This window comes from Dipodomys spectabilis, unplaced genomic scaffold (genome assembly GCF_019054845.1).
Source record: "Dipodomys spectabilis isolate Male_0828 unplaced genomic scaffold, ASM1905484v1 ptg000051l, whole genome shotgun sequence".
Taxonomy (NCBI): Eukaryota; Metazoa; Chordata; class Mammalia; order Rodentia; family Heteromyidae; genus Dipodomys; species Dipodomys spectabilis.
Window position 1 is genome coordinate 5,425,507 of NW_024870728.1, and position 22,012 is coordinate 5,447,518.

The 22,012-nt window shown below is 39.7% G+C and overlaps 1 protein-coding gene and 1 pseudogene across 1 annotated transcript in view; one reads left to right on the top strand and one right to left on the bottom strand.

Moving 5' to 3' along the window:
- Rhbdd1 (rhomboid domain containing 1) overlaps nt 1-18,030 on the bottom strand; it is a 139,740-nt gene extending 121,710 nt beyond the window's left edge. The window contains exon 1 of the mRNA XM_042679355.1: nt 17,950-18,030. The gene's annotated coding sequence lies outside the window, so the exon portion shown is untranslated. The remainder of the gene's footprint in view (nt 1-17,949) is intronic.
- LOC122107550 lies at nt 18,031-21,774 on the top strand (annotated as a pseudogene).
- The last annotated feature ends 238 nt before the right edge of the window (nt 21,775-22,012 follow it).

Genomic DNA, 22,012 nt, shown 5'->3' on the forward strand with positions numbered 1-22,012 from the left:
CAATAGTATGACATACAGTAGGCTGACACACTTGATCATAAAAGCATTTTTGAAAGAAACTGGATTAGTATGCTTTATCTATACAAAATGCTACAGAAATAGTAAATGTTTATACTCAATATCAAAATTTTCCCTGTTTTGTGAACTATAATAGCTAATAAAAATATACTAAAGAACAGATGCATAGTCTATCAAAGTATCCACTAAAGGTAGATACTATGTACACCGACTTGAAGATTATTTTTAAAAGAAAAAAATGCAAATATTGGATGTATTTTTTCTTATTGTTTTAGTATGGTTTGTGAATTGGAGACATTTCTTTTCACTCCTACAACTCAAAAATCTTATTATTCATGAGTTTTCAAGTTTACACTTCATCAATCATTTTCTGTACTTGTTATTCTAGAGCCTGTGACTAAAAATTTTTTAGTGCAGCACAATAATAAAGTTCCCTCTTTCTCTAATAAAGTTAGTATAAATTCATTTTTCTGAAAAGGTATTAGCTTCTTTAGGTCTCAGAAGAAAACAAGCAAAATGAGGATATCCATAATACTTATAAGCATCTAAAAAGTAGTACAAAATACATTTTACCTAGTGAAAAACAAACTTTATTAACTGAATATTTCAAAAGAAATATTTCCTTTTTTCAAATACATAAATGCATTTCAAGCCGGGAGCCAGTAGCTCACACCTGTAATCCTAGCAACTCAGGAGGCTGAGATCTAAGAATCACGGTTCAAAGCCAGCCCGGCCAGGAAAATTGTGAGATTCTTATCTCCAATAAATTACCAGAAAACCAGAAGTAGCGTTGTGGCTAAAGTGGTAGGATGCTAGCCTTGAGCTGAGGAACTGAGGGACAGTGCCCAAGCCCAGAGTTCAAGCCCCACAAAAAAACAAAAATGCATTTCATAAAGTACAGCTATCTATAAAACATAGTTTAATAAATAACATGTAACTAATGCTTTTAAGACATTATTTAAATATTAGATATGACAGCAGATGGCTTGTCTTCACATCATTACACATGTTTTATGTACCAGAATATATCATCTCCATAAGCTGATTGGCAACAGGGAGTCCTGGCGGTAGAGTATGGAATCTTCCTCCGTAGCATAATCACTTGATGACAAGTTGTACAGGAGTGACAATTGTCTGGTCATCTAGATACCTGAAGTGGCCTTGTGAGTACATTATGATAAAATCAGAGGGAATCAGAATAGGATCTCTATTTTCTTACTTCACACTGAAGGTAGAACTACAAAGAAATGAAGACAATTGAATGAATTGAAACTGACTTCATGAATAAATAATGAAAACTAGAATCAAATTATAAAGGTAATCACTGTGACACTCTCAATAATTACATTCTAGTATCTATTCATAGAAGTATCTGCAACTTGGACTATGCTCCAGAAAACAACTAGGAATTAGGACATTTTCTTATTTGGAAGGCTGCTAAGACCTTGAACATAACAGTTCTCTAAACTCATCAGAACAACTACAATAAGAAGCTATCACATTCAGCTTGAATGACACACACACACACATTATGCTACCTATCTAATGCCAACTGGCTAAATCATTCTGGTTTTAAGTGAGCAGACAGACTTAGAGTTCTTTTTTTTTTGGGGGGGGGGGGGGGGGGGTCTGGTCGTGGGGCCTGAACTCTGGGCCTGGGCGCTGTCCCTCAGCTCTTCAGCTCAAGGCTAGCTAGCACTCTACCACTTGAGCCACAGCAGGCTTTTTTCTTTTTGCTTATGTGGTGCTGGGGAGTCGAACCCAGGGCCTCAGGCATGCAAGACAAGTGCTCTACCACTGAGCCACCTTCCCAGCCCCAGACTTAGAGTTCTTAAAACACAAGAACTCTTACTTCCTTTCATAGGCAAAATATATTAGCCCCAGGCAGTTAGCACTTAAGACCACTAAATTGCCATAAGAAGAATGTTTTAGTCAAGTTAGCAACCATTAACAGCTGTAAGTGTTACCTGGGAACAGGACCCACCAAATACCATGCCTTTTAGTACTTTACACTCTCCCCAGTCTGCAAATCTGACTTGATTTGCTTAAAATCCAATTTCATTATTCTTCACTTTCTTAGCTTTCTGTATTTCATAGACAACAGCCTACATAGTGTCATGGTTAACAGAATGGACAGCTGGGGCTAAATGACCTGGGTTCAAATCTTTGCCTAAATGCTTAGAAGCTCTCTGATCTTCAGTAAGGTCCTAAATCAATATAGGTGAGTTCCTCATTTATAAAGCAGATATAAAACTGGAGGTGTGTGGTAGAGCAATATCTGAGCAAGTGAGAGGCCCTGAGTTCAAACCCTGGCATTGCCAACAACACAAAACAGGATAGATATTAAATAATAATAAAACTTGATCTTAGAATTGATATGTAAAAATATCTAGAATAAGCCTAAAACATAATATTATGTAGGAATCAAGATCTTCTAAAGCTCAACACATTCCAGTAACAACTAATATTCATGGCTTCATTTCACTTTATTCTCACAACTCATGAAGACAAAGTTAGTTCCACTTTGTTGCCAGCTGCTCTGCTCAGCACTTGCTACCCACCCCCTCTACAGAGCTGCCCATATGGGAAATAACTCAGTGCAACTTCTGCCATTGAGAATTAGTGGGACTGCTGAAATGTCAGGCTTCTGCTTCTCTGTCCAAGGTGCTTAATAAAGAAACCATCCCCAAATATGGGCAGTCACATGTCTCTCACCACCAGAGGTCACCAAACTTGGCCTCACTTATATCTATCTCATAGCTTATATTTTAAGTTTGTGTTTCAAGATTACCATTTTTTCCACACAAATGGCCAATTCAGTGAAAATCCATCCAAGAGTTCTGATATGAAACAAAGATAGAGATTCCATTTTTCTCATAGAGATCAGAAAACAAGATGACAATACCCACAAACAACTATTCGGACTCAAGCTCATCTCATTACACCAGACTGCTGTAATCTGTCAACTTTCTGCCTCTTACAACTGCAGCTCTAGTCAATTCCCATGACTATCTATCATTAAAGAAAGTCAAATTTGCCAGGTTTGGATGGTTCATGCCTATATAATCCTAGCTACTCAGGAGGTTGAAATCCAAGAAATGACAGTTTGAAAGTGTCTCAGACAGAAAAGACTCCGTCTCCAAAAATAGACAGCAAAAGACTGGACTAGAGGCCTGGCTCAAGTGATAGAGTAACAAGCTAGTGAGGTCTTGAGTTCAAACCTTGGTTCTGCCCTTACCCAAAACACTCCAAATTCCACATTTTTGCACTTCTATGCCATGTAACTAATGCTGCATGTTTCCCTAAGTAGTTAGTAAAAATGATTTTAAACTGTTGGCTGTAATCTAGAGGCAGGCCAGGAGATATTTCATTCTGTTATGCAAGCCAGTAACCTTTACATATAACTAGACAAGAAATCTTAGGGGGGAAAAAAGTCAGATACTTTTCTTTCACCTACATGCTTGGTGGGGGATAAAATGAAGTTTGAAGTAAAATTTAAAAACATTAAGATAGGGCTGGGAAGGTGGCTCAGTGGTAAGAGTGCTTGCCTTGCATTCATGAGGCCCTGGGTTCAATTCCTCAGCACCACATAAGTAGAAAAAGCTGGAAGTGGCACTGTGGCTCAAGTGGTAGAGCGCTAGCCTTGAGCTGAAGAGCTGAGGGACAGTGCCCAGGCCCAGAGTCCAAGCCCCACGACCAACCAAAAAAAAAAAAAATTAAGATAAACCATAATTTTGAGTTATTTTAAGCTCACTATTCATTTATCCTATGTCTGGCAGAAATTTAATTAGAGCTTAATGAGGAAAAAAAAGGGATTAAAGTATGATGATGTCAATGCTTACCCCTTAAAAGCAAAAGCCTTCTTTTAATAAAAAAAAAAATCTTACTGAAAAACAGTAAATCTTAACAAAAGAGAAAGCAGTAAATTTTAAGATAGATATTATTTTTAACAACAGCCTTAGTTGGGTTGCTATAATAAACTACAACAGGTAGCTTATAAACAACAGAAAGTTGCCTCCCATGGTGCACAAATATGAGAAAAGAGTGCCAGGGGGTCACACCTTGGCAAAGGCTGTCTTAAAGGTTGAAGATGGTTATCTTATTTGGTTGATTCCTATACGGTTAAGGGGGTTGAGGGATCTCTGGGCTCTATTTTATTTGGGTACTAATCCTTTTCTTGAGAGCTCTACCCTCATGATATAATTACTTCACAAATACTTTTAATGCATCGTAAGGAGTATTCTGGAATCACCAGAATTTCTGGAGCCACTGCAGATAGACATTTTTATAAGATTTGTATAAACACCAAAATTACTGAGACAAATGTAAGGTGGTGGCTATGAAAAACAGGTGTACATATGAGAAAATAACTTCAAATAATATAATCCTCTAAGTCATGAAGTGCATGTTAAAGCCAGACTCACCAAAAGCAACTGTGAAGAGTGTTATTATTTATTAGTTCTGCCCTTTGGATTTAATGAAATTCAAGAAGCAGTAAGGCTGATGAAGAGTGCTTAATGGAAGGCTAGGTCCAATTCTCCTAAGGAAAAGCATGAAAGAATGGAAAGGATAAACAGAAAATTTCACCTTCTGACATAAACATAACACAAGCAACAGAAAAGCACCAATAGCACCAAACAAAAACCAAGCTTTTCTAACAACACTGAGTCTGACTGCTGAAGGAAAAAAATAAAAATAAAATAAAATAAAATAAAGAAATCCAAAGGAGCTACAAGTTGGTTTAAGTAAAAGCAGAGAAATCAACTGCGGATTCAAGAAATCCTCCAAAGCAGTTTCAACACCAACAATAACTAATGAGGGCAGGTGTCAGTTTAGTTAAATTACACAAAGGAAAGGAAATGCAGATTCACAATTAATTTATTCCATGGATTAGGGATTTTTTCTTTTCAAGGAGAAAGGGGAAAAAAATGAGGCCTTGATACCATAAGCTATGTGCAGGGGGTCCACAGGCAAGATGGAAACATCCTAGGAAAAAAAAAAAAAAACCAGGATAATAAAAGATAACTGGAACAACTATTCCCTAGGGAGGCATGACTTCTACCTATGTTTTTGCCAGCTGTCCTGCTTCTGCTCCTAGCTTTGCGGTCCTGGACACCCAAGAGGGCCAGATTCCTGAATGGCCAGTTTCTTTAAGCTGCAGCACACGAAGCCAAGAAAATACAGGGCTAGCAGGTATTGTTTTAAGTGACTGAAGAAAATAAAATACCCATTTGCTACTGATCTTTAGTTATATTTGTGTATATTATATGTATGTATATTTAGTGTATATTATGATCAAAATGATCACTGGCCAAAGTTATATATGTACGCATTTATACTTAAATCTTTAATAGTGTAGCTCTCAAACTTTATGTATATGATTACCTCATTTAAGTCTCAAATGTTATGAAGCAGGAACTATTATTATCCATTTCCCAGAGGAGCAGGACTTTTAGCCAAAATAATCTAGCTCAGATTCAATCTCAAATGAGATTGTGACCCAGTTTGCAGAGAAGTTGACAGTTTTTAACTCTTAAACTAGTCTATACTTGGGCTCCAGAAAGTCATCAAAAGTAGCAATTATGTGTCCCTTCTGGTTGCTTCCTCCACTATCTTCAATGCTAAGTAAATAGATCTTACCAGTGGTTATCTACATCAGCTTTCCTCTCCAGATTTCAGGGAGCAGGGGAGGAAGGAGAGTAATAGTCTGATTTGTGGCCTCATCGTCTCATCTAAGAAAATGGGTTGTTTTTCAGTTTTTTTCTGTGAGGAGAGGGAAGATGACTTCCAAGCCCATCAAGTGTCAGACTAGAAATCATCCTACTATCTTCTAATACATAGGAATGATGTTTTTAAATTACCTTTAAGTAGTTTAAGAAAACAGATTATGAATGTAATGTATCCATGATCAATGACACCCGGGAATGATATTTTAATCACCAGAAAATTAGGAAGGGCATAATATCAGCAACAATTATAGTCTTTCCAAAGAAAGGCAGTTGGTGACTTTCAGTAACTATATCAAAGTATATTTGCACTCTTAAAATGTCTCAAATACAGTAAAATTCATTAAATAAAATGTTTACTGTATATGTTGTACTTGTTTTATTGGTATAAGTCAATGTATAGGCCTGTGCTTAAAAAATAATACAAACTAGTTTTCAAGTACCCAACTTCTTTTGGTAACTAAATATAAACTTAAAAATCAGTTTTTAAAATCAAGTTAAAAAGAACAAAAACCGTATCAATCATGCACCATCAACTCTCTCATCTACATATAACAGAACCTAATCCCTTTAGATACCCTTTGCCTTCTGCCTTTGAAACTAAAGGAGGATAGGTGGGGAAGCACAGGGGTGTAGTTTTCCCCGCTTGGCATTCCTTTATCCCCCAAACCCCACTTAATCTGGGCTGGGCGTGTGTGTGTGTGTGTGTGTGTGTGTGTGTCAGGAGATGGGAGAGAACTACAGAGACAGACTTCTGCACCTTTTAATAATTATTGGTACAAAGTATCACTATCACAACTTTTATTCCTATAAAAGTTTGGCACACCAGCAAAGCTATTACTTTTAAAGAAGACTTCTACAGAAACAAACCTTCACAAGAAAGGTCCTTGCTCTAAAATAATGATGATGATGATGACAATGACGACGACAACGACAACCATTCTAGACACTACCACTTGAGCCACACTTCCAGCCCTCACATCTTTTTTTTTTTTTTTTTGGGGGGGGGGGGCGCATTGGTCACAGGGAATGAACTCTGGCCTCGGAGTTGTCCCAGGCCTGGGAGCTGTCCTTCAGCTTTTTAGTTCAAGGCTCTACCACTTAAGCCACAGACCCACTTCCAGTTTTCTGGTGGTTTACTGGAGATGAGAGTCTCATGGAGTTTCCTGTCCAGGCTGGCTCTGAATGGGGATCCTCAGATGTCAGCCTCCTGAGTAGCTAGTATTACAGGCATAAGCCACTGGCACCCAGTTACAGCTTTTTTAAAAAAAATATTCCACTGACATAACTCCAGTGTTGTGCTGTGCTTCTGACACCATTTGTTTCAAAATTCTGTAGTTTTCACTGGTTTAAAATAGTGTGGTAATTAAAATAGTGTGATAATGTTAGAATATGCCATATTCTAACAGGGCAGACAGTACTGTTAGCATAACCTGGGTGAGATCAAGGGCAGTCTAACACTGGTTGTCAGCCATTCTTCCCCCACTTCTACTCTGAGTCTTACTGTCTATGTGCCATTCTTCAACCAAACTGACCAAAGGTAAAAGAACTATTCAAAGTACCACATGCTCTTAGCTTTCATGGGCAAATCAGAATAAAAAACAAATTCCTCATCTATTAACTTTGCTCATTTTCCCTTTTTAAGACTTCTCTTTCAAAAGCCTTTTTATCTTTCTTCTTACAGATTTTAAAAGCAAGATTCATTTAATTTTCACACTTGTTTATTAGACCATTTGTCCTCAACGTGCCATGGTTTCATGTCTGATTATAGTTATTCAAGGACACAGACAACATTTGTGCTTGGCATGATGCTTTCAGTAACAGAGGTATAATACTCAGTTTGCAGATATTATCCTGACCACCAATTTCAACAAAATAATGGAAGAATAAACATCAGATGCTAAACACATGCCACTAAATGAACTAACTTCACTTATATTCACTGTGCATGGTTCCCATGCATACAAGGTCAAACTTCTCACTGTCAGTTACAATAAGTGTCTGAACTTCTGGTCAATTACCTGGTTAATAACAGAAGACAGGGATGTGACATCGTTACAGTTATAATTAATTTACATAGATCAGCTTCCTGTTAATCGAATACATCTTTAAAAGCATTTAATTATTTTTCACCTAGAAAGCAATATTCAGCTTGGTTAAATGAGAAGTAATTTTGCTGAATTCAACATGAAAGGCTGTCAGGCTGCTCTAAGACACAAAGGACAAAAGGCTTCTCAGAGCACACTGCCACGAGACAGGAGCTGCTGCCACATTCCCAGCAATGCAGATGAGTAATTCGACATGTTTTAACACAGAACATAAAGAAGTTGTCAGGAAACTGGGGATAAACAGATAGGCTCTAGAAAGGGAAATGTCCTAGTGACTTTGTCAAAATTATATACCAGGCCAGCAATATTAATGGGACAGTATAGTTAAGGGTATGATCCTTGAAAACAGCCCTACAAGCAGCTAGCCATGTGACCTTAAGAAAATTTACTGTCAGATTCTCCTCTGTAAAAGGAGATAATGCAAGCTTATTCAGTTTTGTAAGGACTGAGATTCCATATTACCCCCTCCACACACACATACACACACATGCATACATACATGCAATCATAAATTGGGAAGTAAGGGTGATCTGCAGATATATATATAAATAAAATAAAGCCTAAGATAAAAAGCTTGAAAGTGATTTTAAATGAATGAGCATTTTCTAAGATGTTAAGACCCTGTATTTTTAAAGTGCTTTATACACTTCAACTATACATATACTTGTTAAATAGTGTAGAAGAAATATGAAAATCAAAATAATTTTTAAATTAAAATAAGTTTTGTGATAAAGTCTCAAGCCACTTTCTATCAAGATTTATCTGATGATCTGAGAATTTAATGAGGCTCCATTTTGGGAGATTAAAAAACCAGTACGTCAGTGAGCAAACTTTTGATTTTCCCTTCCTTTAAAAATGGGCTACACAGTATGTTCTCAAATAAAATAAAATAAAATTTAAAAAAAAAAAATGGGCTACAGCCTTAACAAAGGTGATTAGACTATATTTACACATAAAAAGTGACTAGAAAATGAATCTCTAGGTTTTGTATATAGTCGTGAATTTTGCTCCACAGCGGTGAATTAGTGCCAACTCCAATTCTGACCCATCACCACTTATGACTTCCAGTATCGATCATGAGGCAGTTCCTTCTCTCAGACCACAAGTTTTACTGTAATGAGGGCTCATTAAAGTTCTGGACTGACAGCCCTTCAGACGCAGGTATTTAAGCCAGGAGGCACACAAGGAGTGGCAGTGCCAGCCTCCCTCCATCATGCTCTTCAAGAGGATTTGTCAATGAAAAGTAAGCCGCCATCACCACTCCTCATTTTAATCTGTCTTTAAGAACTGTCTGTAAATTATTTATGTAACTGAAATCTTCTCTGCACAGGAACTAGTCAAGAGGAGGAAAAGCAACCCAGACTTCAAAGACATGTTATGTTCCCACAAAGCACACAGGACATCCACAAATTACTTGGTGAAAGGGAGAGCTTAGAGATTTTTGCCTGTCTGGCATCAATATCTCATTGTTTCTATAAAGGGAATCCATCCCCACCCCCAGTAAGTGTGGTCTTGAGGGAAGGCAGGGGGGACTGTCAATCAAGAGTGCTCTTTCCTAAACTGATTCAAAGGTGACAGTGAACCAAGATGAAATAAGAACTTCATCCTAGAATTCACTAGGCTCCAAAACTTTTAAAATGCATACACAGTGCATTAACTTGGACTCTGCAGGTATCCCAAACCTGCAGCTGTCCTTCACCAAGGCATGGCATTTTCACTTTTCTGTAAATAAATTTCTTGCTCTCAACACTCACCTGGATCACTTAGATAATTGTTCCTGCTATCTGTAATAAAATACCTCTATCAGGATATTATGCATTTACAAAATGCTGATAAACAGACCTAAATTATTTCAAGCATTACCAGGTCCCATTTTGACTGCATACAAAGAATGATGTAAGCACAAGAGCAACTGTTGTGTAAATAAAGCAAAGTCATATACTTCATGTATAAATCTGGCCACTGGATGAGGAATGTTGTCTCCAAAGGAAAACCAGATGGTCTAAAACTTGTCTTCTATTTATACAAAGTTGATGGTTTTTTTTTTTTCAGAGAAAACTGCTGAAATAATTTTCTAAATACTGGATCTTTGCCTTTTTCCTTTACTGAAAATTAAGTCTAGTATACACATTTATAAAATGCTATCACCTAATAACCTTAGCGCCTTAAGACAACCAATTACCCAGACTCATTCACTCAAAAAAAATAAATAAATAAATAAAACACAAAGAAAAGAGAAGAAAAAAGAGGCACCTCATTCTTATGGCTTCTGGAAAGAACATGACAGCTTTCTGCATGCTTTTCTTTTTTTTTTTTTTTTTTTGGGAGGGGGGGGTTCCGGTTGTGGAGCCTAAACTCTGGGCCTGAGCGCTGTCCCTCAGCTCTTCAGCTCAAGGCTAGCACTCTACCACTTGAGCCACAGCGCCACTTCTGGCTTTTTTCTTTTTGGTTATGTGGTGCTGAGGAATTGAACCCAGGGCCTCATGCATGCAAGGCAAGCGCTCTACCACTAAGCCACCTTCCTAGCCCCTCTACATGCTTTTCTACAAGAAGATTGACCTCTTTGTGTTTCACCATCATCATTCAGTGTGTTAACCAATGTAGACCACGTTTCTCCATACGCCCAGAAAAGCAAGCCAATAGATATGAAAAAGTCTTTCAGAAATAAGCATTAAGCACATTATTTTATATCTGTCTCTATTCCTTCATTTAACAAATACTAGAGCAGCTACTAAGACAAGCTCAGTCCTTTCAGAAAACCAGTCTGGAGGAAGAAGCAAAGATAGAAACAGGAACATTACCATGTAAAGAACTATGTCAAAACTGTATATAAATATGTATAAAGTGTTTAGAAAACAGTGAAAATAAATGTTAAAAGTTCTGTGTGGAATGTGATGGAAGAGGGAGAAAGGAGAAATTGATACTAGGGTAGACAATATCCTGTGTGAAATGAGTAACATGATGAAATGGTTCCTAAAACTATCAAAAACAGGAGAACTATCCCATGAAAATATAAGGATTTATTTTCAGTCATCACCTGGTAGACATAATAGCTACAGGCTAAAACATCAGAAAGCTAAAAATGCTCCTTAATACAAAATTAACATGCCTTGAAAGAAAGGAATATTGCTTACTACACTGATATATGGGAAGAGACTGCAGTGTTTCTACATCATCAAATTCCGAATCCTAAGTAGATTCACTGCAACATATTTGTAAACATATTTGCAACATAATTGCAAAACTGCTGGTCGTCACAAACCTTTATAAAGCAAAATTCCATTCCATGTTGCCCAAGAAATGTTTTCCTCAAGAAAAAGAACCAAAATTATACAGAGCTGCCGACATATACACATATGCAGACATATGTTTGCACACATACACAGACCTACCTATGTTTTACTTATACAAAATCGAAGTTACTGTTGTATATTTAAATTTCATTCATTACTATCCTAATACTCTGACTTTGGATAAAGTTACATAAGCAAGTTAGCATCATGGAGAAACAGTTCTTGGTGTAATGACAATGTTTCCAGAGCCAAAGTTCCAAGACCTGGAGTCAACTATGAATGTTGTAACTTCCTAGTGTGTTGTGTTATGCAAGCCATATAATCAATCCTGCTGAACTTCTAGTTCTTTATACATAGATGAGGAAAATTCCACTGACGCCCTAGAGACATTGTGAGGAACAGAGATAGCATATTACAGAAATACATGTAACGCACCACCAAAGTTTCTGTTTCATTCTCTCCTCCTCTCCATCAAGTCATGAGCCTTCCCTCTGTGGAACTAGACTTTATTGCTTTGTAATTATGATGTGTATGTCATCGTGTCCAAGAAACAAGGTGGTAAATAACACCAACATGCAGACAGACATGAATGTACTCGGCTGGTTGGCTATCATCCAGATCCCACAAGACTCGTGCACACTATCTATTGCATGCCAGCAACCTGATCCATTTCTTTTCTGAATACAGCCCAAATTATCCTCTGTCTGAAATATGGCCCTCATGATGCTGAGCAGAGCAGCTGGTTGACTGAAAGTGATTCTCCCCTCCCCCACACTCCAGCTGTCACTTGGGAACCCTCCTAAATGTGGGAAAAAAAGACAATGTAATATTACTATTACCACTATTAATAACAATCTAACAAATAATTAGCATCTGAAATTATAAATGCTCATTAACTAAAAATTAACTCTTAAAAATCATTTTTCCATATGAATACAGACCAGCTGCTTTCATACAACAACAAAAAATAACAGTGGATGGAAAACACATGCAATACAGTATACTTATACTCCTTTGATTTGTTTCTTTTTCCCGAGTCATTTGTGATGCTAATAGTTAAAATACAAAACAGCTTTTAGTATTGATATAGCTGTCACTATGTAAGAGAGATCTTTCTTAAGACTGATTTCTCAAAAAAATGAGTCAGGTTGAAAGCTGTTTTTTCTTTTTAAATAATCATTCATATTGCTTCATGAAAAGCCAGACATATTTTACACTGCTGACCATCTTGAGACAATCTTCTGTAAAGTTTGTGAATCCCACCCACCAGGATTCTTTTTTTTTGTTGGTGGGTTGGTTGGTTGGTTTGTTGGTTGTGGTGCTTGAATTCTGGGCCTGGGCGCTGTTCCTCAGCTCTTCAGCTCAAGGCTAGCGCTCTGCCACTTGAGCCACGCACCACTTTCGGTTTTCTGGTGATTTATTGGAAATCAGAGTCTCACAGACTTTCCAGCCCGGGCTGGCTTTGAACCACGATCCTGAGATCTCAACCTCCTGAGTAGCTAGGGCTACAGGCATAAGCCACCAGTGCCCGGCTTCCCCAGGATTCTTAATGCTATTCATTTTTAGGTGTAGCTCATGACCTGAGGTTTTCTATCCTAAAGATGGAAGTTCATACCCAGTGTCCTAGAATCCTAGGTTTCCTGGACATGCCTCAAGTATCACTGCTCAGGATCAAGAGCCTGAGCTCTCCAACCTACTGATCTTTAAGTTTCTCAACTTTTAAACCTATAATGTAAAATTCTACTTAATAGGGCTTCTGGACTTAATGAAAACAAAAATCTGAGATGATGTAACTGCAGAGTTAAAAGGAATAAAACTTTTTAAAGAATACTTATTTTAGTTGATCTTTACATACATATGCACATTTTAAAGAATATTTACTTGTTATTGATTTTTTTAGTTAATCTTTACATATACATGCACATGTAACTTCACATTTTAGATTATTTCCTTTGGTATTTGGTGTCCACTCCCACATTACAATACAGAAATTAAACAAAGTTATTTCTTAGTATGAATGCTTCTCAGTATTTTTCCATGCTCATATATTCATAGGTTGTTATATACACAAAAACATACAGGATTTTTATTTTTAAAAATTAGAACATGAAACTTTTTAGTATGCTATCATTAAGCAACCATGTTGAAGAAGTATTACCTTTTCAGGGCTAATTGCATTTTCTTAAACTTTGCTTTATATTCCCAATGCCCCTTCCCAAAGTCACCTTAAGGCACTTATGTCATTAGATGATTAAACATTTAATGATCTAATATTAATCAGGTCCAGTAAACTATCAAAACAATTTCCAGGGGTTGCTATATCATACTACAAGTATTTTTCTATCACATTTAGTTTTAACTTCCTCCAAGTGTTTGCTCTCACTCATAACATGAAATCTTTAACTCTTCAGCATCTCTATCACTTAAAAAGTTTATTAATAAAATTACCTCATTTATAAATTATCAGGATATGAATGGGACGAATTTAGGTTTAAAGTAATAAATACTATATCTTTTTATTCCCTATCTTTATTGAAAAGGTGACAAGCAAGGTGTTACATTAAAAAAAAGGTTGTGAGTACATTTATTTTTAAACAGTTACCCCATCCCTCAGTTCCTCCCGCTTACCCCGCCCTACCCTCCTACCCCCCAAGTTGTAGAGTTCATTTCCAACATAGAATCTAGTATCATTGTTGTATTAGTTCATGCTTTGTCCTGCTGTTTCTGTGATTCCCTTTCCCTTCCACAGATCAAATAAACATACATTAGTAAGATACAAGGTACAGAAAACTAAGAGAAAAAAGAAAAAAAACTACATACAGGACATAAAAAGAACCTTGTTTTCAATTCTTGGAGTTCACATTGATATGCTTCATTACATATGGCCCTATGCATTTAGCAACTGGACCATTGATATCCCGTTAAGAATATCAGACATATTCCAGTTATTATAAATGAGGGAAACCATGCAACCTACTTTTCTTTAGGTCTGGCTTACTTTGCTTAGTATAATTTTTTCCAGGTCTTTCCATTTCCTTATGAATGGGGCAATATCATTCTTTCTGATGGAAGCACAGAACTCCATTGTGTACATATACCACATCTTCTTGACCCATTCATCTACTGAGGGGCAGCTGGGTTGATTCTATATCTTAGCTATGGAACATAACACTGCAATGAACTTGGTTGTGCTGGCAGCTTTAGTATCACTTGTTTGTGGAAACTTTGGTAAATGCCCAGGAGTGGGATTGTTGGGTCATAGGGGAGCTCTATGTTTAGTCTTTTGAGGAACCTTCATCCTGCTTTCCAGAGTGGCTGAAAAAGTTTGCACTCCCACCAAGAGTGTAGTATCTTTCCCCTTTGGGCACATCCCCACCAGCATCTGTTATTAGATTTCTTAATAATGGCCATTCTGACTGGGTAAGGTGGAATCTCATTGTTGTTTTGATTTACATTTCTTTTATGGTCAGAGATGTTGAGCATTTCTTCATGTATCTACTGGCCATTCTTATTTCCTCTTCAGAGAAGTCTCTCTTTAAGTCTTTAGCCCACTTGTTAATGGGATGGTTGTTTGGGGATTTGTTTTGGGGGAATTTGTTAGAGCTGTAAGTATATTTTAGATATGAGGACCTTGTCTGTTGTAGATTCTATTTCTTAAAGTAATAAATATTATTATAAGATATAATTATAATATATATAACTGCATATAACATATACATTATATAAAAAGTTATAATATTATTCTCTATTCATAACATATGGTGGACACATTTATTTGTTTGGGGCTTTTTGTTTATTGTTGGTCATGGGGTTAGAACCCAGACCCCAGGCACTATCCTTGGCTCTTTTGCTCAAGGCTAGTGCACTACCACTTTGATCCACAGCTCCATAGTGGTTAATTAGAGATAAGATTCTCACGGAGACTTTTCTGCCCCAGCTGGCTTCCAACCATGATCTCCAGATCTCAGCCTCCTTAATAGCTAGGATTACAAGCATGAGCCACCAGCACCCAGCATGGTGGACATGTTTCAACAAGTGATTTCATTTAATTCAATGGCTTCCACGGCTCCTACTTTAAAGAATTAATGCTGAGAGAATGTTTATTTGTCTAATGGATATGGTTAGTAGTTGGCGAAGGCAGAATTCAAACCACAGCTATAGATCTACCACTAAGAAAATATTTGAGGGGCTGGGAAGGTGGCTCAGTGGTAGAGTGCTTGCCTTGCATACGAGGCCCTGGGTTCGATTCCTCAGCACCACATAAGCAGAAGAAAAGCCGTAAGTGGCATGTGGCTCAAGTGGTAGAGGGCTATCCTTGAGCTGAAGAGTTGAGAGACAAAGCCCAAGCCCAGAGTTCAGTCCCCATGGCCAACAAAAAAAGGAAAAGAAAAAAAAAAAGAAAATATTTGATCCCTTCTCAAAAGATGTATGATTGAATATTATTTACAAAGATTTCTATCCAAAGTGACATATTTATCTGAAAATTCTCTCACCCACAATACCCAGGAGCCACGGCATGGCCTCTGGAACACAGCTCTCTAACCATAGTGACATGTTATGTAGGCCTGCATTAGGCATGACTCCTCTGAACAGTGAGTCTAAGCATTCAGGCAGTCCCTTCTGATTCTGAGTTTTCCTCTTTCTGCCCCTAAAATGGCCCCTTGAAAAGAAAAAGGAATAGAGGTAAGCAAATACTACAGGTGACAAACTGAAGAAGAACAGCAGCTTCAGAGTAACTGTCTTCACTAACTTAAACCTGGTATACCTACCAGAAAAGAGATATGGAAAATGGATATGAAAACTTCTTTAGTATCGTGCAGCTGTAGAAAGTATGAGAAACAAAGATAAGGACAGCAGTATCATCAGTCTTGGCTTCTGCCTACTTGAAACTCCCTCAGTACTGCTTAACTGTTTAGTCATTTACCAAGTTCTGGGTAAAAACAAGTTAAAGATGAAGTAAATCAGAAGGCCAGGAATTACAAATTACTGTAACAGTTCTAATGCTATTTAAAATTGCTGCAGCCTTAATAGCTTTCATATCAGGACATATTGTTCAGAATATGCTAATTCTGAATTTAACAAAACATCCTGCATCCAACAACCTTGACAATTTAGAAGATTCTATTAACAGGGCTGGGAAGGTGGCTCAGTGGTAGAGCGCTTGCCTTGCATGCATGAGGCCCTAGGTTCGATTCCTCAGCAACACATAAGCAAAAAGAAAAAAGCCGGAAGTGGTGCTGTGGCTCAAGTGGTAGAGCGCTAGCCTTGAGCTGAAGAGCTGAGGGACAATGCCCAGGCCGAGTTCAGGCCCCATGACCCAACCTCCCCCCTAAAAAAAAGATTCTATTAACAATAGAATCCAGAAGTAAAAAGATAAAATGTATTCTAAATAGTGGCCACAATAGCTATCTATGAACTATAATACACATTTAACTCAACAAAGTAGGCTTTCAGCACAACCTAGGAGCTGTCATGCAGCTCAAAGACATTATTTAATACCATCTCACCCGGGGAGTGTTTTGTGTATGTTGGTATTAAATAGTTTTCTTGTTTTTACTTGAGATCCCTACGGACCCATGAAGTAGTATCTAAGTGATTTGTCCATGGTTCTATATCTGGGAAGGACTTCACCTCAACTCAAATTCCATTATCTGTGACTCCACAATGGATCTTCTTGTGTCCATGACAGTATTCTTGAAGTCTAACCCAGACACACTCGAGTAAACTGGAGGAAGGCTTGGTAAAATAACTTCTAGTTCAGTAGGTCTGGGGTAGAACCTGGAAATGTGTTTCTAGCAAGAGCTCAGGTGATACTGACACTGACAACGTGGAAAGATGACTGCTCTCCCCCAACCCGGGTCAGGCCAATGGCAATTTAAGAATCTTCAATGTTAATTAGAAATCACCCGAGGAGATTTTTTTTTTAAGGTAGGTGAAATGAGACAAAGGCCAGGGATGTTAACCTTTTCTGTGTGCAGTGCTGGGGCATGAACCTCACGCCCTGAGCTTTTTCACTCGAGGCTGGCTCTCCACCACTTGAGCCATCGGGGCTTTTCGGTGGCTAGTTACTGAGTCTCATGGATCGACTGCCGAAGGGCTGGTTTCGAACCTGGAACAAGAGATCTGGACCTCCTGAATAGCTAGGATTACCGGCGTGAGCCACCTGCGCCCGGCGCTCAAACCTTTTTGTTTGGTTTTCAGCCCCTCCGGAGAACTGGAAACCGAGGCCTGAGTGCCACGCCTGCGCAGAAAGCGACCCCAAGACACAACTCCCTGCGAGGAAGCGCCGAGCCTCCGCCGCCGCTTATGCCCCGTACGTGCCCCGTGCGTCGGGTCCCCGGGGCGTCGGTCCCGGGGCGTCGGGTCTCCTTGGCCCTGCGGGGCCGGGGACCCCCTAGTTCCCTCTACTGAGGTCAGCACCGTTTCCACACAGGAACGTTCCTCGCCGTCCGCTTCCCGACCCCGCCGGGTGCAGGTGCACGCCGCCCTCCGGCCCCGGCCCGCCCAGGACGCCCCAAGCGCCGCCTGGGGCGACAGGGACCCGAACTCGCGACCGCGCCGCCAGGCCGCGCCCTCCTGACCCCCTCCCCCTCCCCCCACAGCCCCCTTCCCGCCCAGGGGCCCAGGTCCCGCAGGCGGCGCCTCCAGCCCACGCCGCACCGCCCCTCGGAGAGGGGGCGCCCACCGCGGCCCCGCCCCGCCACCCCCGCCCCGCCGCCCGCCCCAGCAGCCCCGGAAAAGGCGGGAGACGCCGCCGCACTGAAGCAACCAAGCGAGCCGAGCCAAACCGACGCGGAAACTCACGCTCTCCGGGGCTCGCCTGCGTCTCCACGTCTTCGAGCGCGCGTGCGTACGTGCGTCATCTCGCACCGAAGCTGAACCCGGATGTTCCAGTTTATGCGAGGGCAGCCTAGGGATACGGCGGCGGGGGCCAGATGCGCATGCTCAGTTGTGTCAACCAAGCAGCGGCGCATGCTCAGTGGTGGGTTGCCGTGCTGTGATCCCTGCAAGCGGGCCCCAGACACGGTTTGCGCCAGGCCCAAGATGTGTACAACCTGCCCTTGGGGGCCACGGGCTTGTGAGCTGCAGCATGGAATCAGAGGCTAGCAGGGGAGTGGACAGGAGGACTGTCACTCCTACCTCTGCTGGCCAGGAGCAGCTTACCTCAAAGGGAGGAAGTAGGCCAGCAGAACCAGAGCCGGGCCCAGGCCACTTCACCTCCCAAAGCTTGGCTCCCAGGCCCTGCCCTTTCAAAGAAAGGCCTGCAGGAGTTTGGTTTTATTGATTGACATGTCATCCGATGCACTTTGGGTTTTGATTTTATTTGTTGTTGTTTGGGATAAAATTTATGGTCGTTATTTCAGATTAAGCTAAACGTCGTCGTGTTGTAGTCACTTCATATGGTGTGGGAAACACTGCAGCGTAAACATTTAGTAACTAGAGGATCTATTTTGTTCCAAGGAGGAATCTCAGCGCAGGTAGTTTATAACTGCTTTTCATTTACTGAAGAGTTGTAGCCGATGTACTTGGTAGCCTATTAAAAACTGCCCTAATAGATGAGTTTTATCTTCTAGCCTTCTATTGTTGTAAGGACTCACCTAAGATTGATTTTAGGGGGGGTGGGGTTGGGATAAGTGGGAGTGAGGGTCCCTTGGTTGAATGCCTGCCTAGAAAGCTCAAGGTCCTTCATTCAAACTTCAGTACTGCCCAAAATTAACCTACCTTATTTTGGACTTTAAGTGAACTTTTGGCTGATTTTAGGAGATGGTTTTGTGTGTGTGTGTGTGTGTATGTGTGTGTGTGCATGCACGTGCAGGTGTATGTCTGTGTACAAGGCTTACAAATGACCAAATTCTTAGCAAATGGTGGGAATATGTTCCTTGAAACTTCTAAGTCATTTTTTCATATAAGTGTGTGTGTGTGTGTGTGTGTGTGTGTAGGACTTCATGACAAGATTCTTAGCAAATGGTAGGAATGTGTTCCTTGTGAAATGAGGGTACTGGGTCTAACCAGCACATCTTGGCCACATGGTGGAGGAAGGTGAAGTTCCCCCCACCCCACTCCCCCAGGTAATGGATGTCCCTGAATTCCTAGAGGCAGGTGTGGGGACTTGAACAACAGGTTACTGTCCCCTGACCCTGACCCTATTTAGGCCCAACCAGCTCAGGCTCTATTATGTCATGCCTCTTGTCTCCTGGCTCTCCTCCGGTCAACAAGGGATCCCACATTAGCTCTCCATTGGAGTTGATCTGGTTTGTTGGTATTCTTTCTCTGCTCTTTCTTTGTTTTACTACTGTCATGGCTCGGTTTTCTGAGTTAAGTGTATTCAAGAGGCTGCAGATCTTTGGAACAGAAGTCTACCTATAGTCGCTGGTTTTCTACTAATGACTCCCAATTTGACTTCTCAAAATGTGGCTTCTCTGTTTTTCATGATTGAATGCCCCTATAACACTTGAATCTTCTGAGTCATCCTTTTATATAAAAGTTGTATGTGTGTATGTGCACCAATTCTGGGGCTTGAACTCAGAATCTGGGTGTTGTCCCTGAGCTTTTTTGTGCAAGGCCAGTGCTCTACCACTTAAGCCAGCTCCACTTACAACTTTTTAGTGGGTAATTGGAGATAAGATTCTAGGGACTTTCATGCTGTCCCCTTCCCCCAAAGCTGGCTTCAAACACATTCTCAGATCTCAGCCTCCTAAATAGCTAGGATTACAGGCATCTGAGAAACACACACACACACACACATTTTGTTCAGAAAACCAACTGACAATGACAAACTGCATTCCTGGAAGCAGAAAATCAGATGACTAGGGACAAAAGTAATTGCCTATTTAAAAATATATTTCCTATGAACAAAACAAAAGTAATTCCTCAAAAGGAAGGGATCCCCATTTATCCTTCTGATCCATGGTCATAGTCATCCATTCAATTAATACTAATCCTATCTCTTCTATCACCCCCTACACCTTTTTATAATTGCATCATTTTTCTTGTCCTTATCATAATACATCAAATATAGAGGTGATTTTACGAGAGCCACAAATCCAGAAGTCTCAATACAGTTATCTCATTAAAACATAATTATACATAGGGATTATGAATATACATAGGTAATTATATTTCATTTCAAATACTTTAAGTGAAATTTTTCTTAGACATTTAAGAGAATAGAAATAAATCTTTTAAATTACCTTTTATCCTGCATGATATAATTTGTTGAGCAGGGTAGACATTTTTTGCAGTTTCTACTGAGATAAGTAAATTTTTTTATTTCCATTATTGGAAGCATAACTTCATATCTTAACAATTAATATGGGCCAGTCAGTAGAATCAGTACACTAAACCAGGCTTACGAAAACAAAAATAATCAATGCTAGAAGACATACAACCTAAAAGGTATATAATTGCTACAATATCTAGTAAAATAAACAGTCCTAACTGCTTAAAATATTTAAATGGAACTAGATATGTGGCTCAAGTGATGGAATGCCAGCAGTGAGCAAGAAAGCCAAGCAAGAGTGGGAAGCCCTGAGTTTGAACCCTGATCTCATACCAAAAGAAATATTTTTATCAGGAGAAAAGATAGCATTCTGCACACTGCACATAATAAGGTGATACAAACTTAGTGGTCTAAAGTAATTATTTAAACTTTAAAACTTGAAGGAGAAGCAAGAATCCCAGGAATTAAGCCACCTGGATTAAACTATTGTTTCTAAATTGTGGTGCTTGCATTGAAATAGTGAAGTTACATTAACAACCTCTGCACTATTCACAAGTCCTGAATGAGAAGGGGCAGGAAGGTAGGTAAGTATTACTAGCTTTTGAGATCCAGCTGAAGGTGCAAGAACAAGAGACAACAGATACTATGCAGAAAAAAAAGTACAACTACATTATCTCTCAAAGAGAAGAAATTGGTTTTTATCTCTGATTGCTTTTGATAAATGAAATGTTTATTATTATACCGCAAATTGTACCAAAAATATGGGTGACAGAATTTACAGCCTTCCTCTGTTCCTCCCACACACCACTGAAGATTCTGGTGTTGCCATGGGTTAAACCCCTTCCCCATGTAACCAGTAAGAACAAGCCATGCTCCAAGTCTCTCTTTTTTGGAGGTGTCCCCAATACCAACATCCACACCTTTGACCTGGGGCAGAAGAAAGCAAAAGTGGATGAGTTCCACCTTTGAGGACACTTGGTGTCAGATGAATACAAGCAGCTCTCCTCTGAAGCCCTGGAGGCTGCCCGATTTCTGCCAGCACGTACAAGGTAAAAAGTTGGGGCAAAGATGGCTTTCATATTTGGGGGGCGACTGCATCCTTTCCACCGCATCCACAAGATGTTGTCCTGTGCTAGTGCTGACAGACTCCAGCCAGGTATGTGAGGGAAGCCCCGGGGCACCGAGGTCAGGGTCCGTGTCCATCCACAGCAGGCTACAGAGCACATGGCACGTGATTGAAGCCTTATGCAGGGCCAAGTTCAAGTTCCCTGGTCATCAACAGATCCAAGTTTAATGCAGATGTGTTTGAAGAAATGGTAGTTGAGAAGTGCCTCCTCCATGATGGTTATGGAGTCAAATACATCCCGAATGGTGGTTCTCTGGATAAATGGTGAGCTCTGCATTCATGAGGGCTTCTGCCAGCTGTGCTGGATCACACCTACCCCACTTCTTTAATCATGCTCACCTATAAAACGTATCTTGTATCTTTTTTTTAATAAAAAGGAATTTACAGCTTTCTTATATAAAAACTTGCAAAGTCATTCCAAAATATAAGTTCAGAACCCAAACAATGTATAAAAAGCATCATATGATGATAATATTAACAATATCCAACAGTAATGGAGTATAAGCAATTTGCATTGGCTG